Genomic DNA, 1,465 nt, shown 5'->3' with positions numbered 1-1,465 from the left:
CCCCTCTTGTGGGTCCAGCCCCGTGTCCCCCCCGTTCCTCCACAGCAGCCGTGAGGAGCTGAGTGTGTTCCCCACCTGCTTGCTTCTAGAAAACTTACTATTTCTTTTCTATCTTTTTTCTTTTTTCCCTTTTTCTTTTTTTTTTCTATTTTTATTCTTTCCTTGTTTGTTTTTTTTTCTTTTTTCTTTTTCTGTTTTTATTTTTTACTTGTTTTCCTTTTTTTCTTTTCCTTTCCTTTTTCTTCTTTTCCTTTTCCTTTTCCTTTTCCTTTTCCTTTTCCTTTTCCTTTTCCTTTTCCTTTTCCTTCTTTTCTCTTTTTTCCTTTTTTCTCTTTTTTCCTTTTTTCTTTTCTTCTTCTTCTCTTCCTTTCAGTTTTTTGATTTTAAGTTATTTTTTTAAACAAGTTTACAGCTGCCACAGGCCGGGGGGGACTCCGGTGTCACGCGTTGCTGCTTTTATTTGTACGAAGGAGCGGGGAAGGACAGACGGGGTGAGCATTGGGGTGCAGCCCCCGACCCCCTTCTGCTGCTGCTCAGCCACGGCTCACCCTGGGAGGGGGTTGCTTTGGGGTTTTTTTGGTGTGCACCCTCCCCACGGGCAGCAATTGTGCCTCTTGGGGCAGCACCAGCGCCCGGTGTCACCCCTCATGCTGCTCAGTGTGTCTGGGACCCCCCGGGGTCCCTGGGGAGGGACCGACCTGGCCTTGGACTGGGTGCAGTTTGTCCTTTCCGAGGAGGGGGAGGTCCTGCACCTGAGACAAGCCATGGCTCCGGGGGGTGGTGGGTGCTGTCCCCCCCTCTGAGCTCTGTGGGGACACAGCCCCCCTCGCTGTTTCAGTACCTGCTCCCCTTCGTTTTCTCCTCCTGGGACCTTGCCCTGCGCCTTCCTTGTCCTCTTCAAATTTCATTTTTTAGCAGCTCTGCAACCCCTGGGTTTTGCTCATGGTTTGGCAAAATCTGAGGTGTTCAAGGCACAAAGTGCCCCTGGCGTTGGCGAGTCCTCCAGTGCCCGCCACAGGTCCTGCTCGGGGTGTCATTTTTTAGTTTTTTTAAGCTTTTCTAGAGGTACAGACGTCCCCGAAACACCTCCCAGAGCCGGGGCGAGCCGCCTGGCTCCATACCCCCAGGGGTCCAGCCAAAATCCCAAGGCCATCTCCCCCAGACCTGGCAAGGACAAACCTGGCACCTTCCCCTCCGCACCGGATATTCCTATAGGTTTTTAGCCACCATCCTGGCTCCCGAGAGCACTATATATATATATTATATATATAAATAAATATATAAATATAAAGGAGTTTCTTTTCTTTAAAACACGTGCACAGGTTTGGAAAGTCCTGTGGCTCCAGGTGATGCCTCTTCCCCGGCCGGGGCTGAAACGGGAATCACGGTGGGTGATTTCAGGGGAAACGTGCCCGGTTTGATGCTCAGGGGTAAATTTAATTCATTCTCTTACCCCCCCCCCCCA

This window comes from Calidris pugnax, unplaced genomic scaffold, assembly GCF_001431845.1.
Source record: "Calidris pugnax isolate Ruff unplaced genomic scaffold, ASM143184v1 scaffold245, whole genome shotgun sequence".
NCBI classification, from domain to species: Eukaryota; Metazoa; Chordata; class Aves; order Charadriiformes; family Scolopacidae; genus Calidris; species Calidris pugnax.
Note: the sequence above shows the minus strand (reverse complement) of the source record.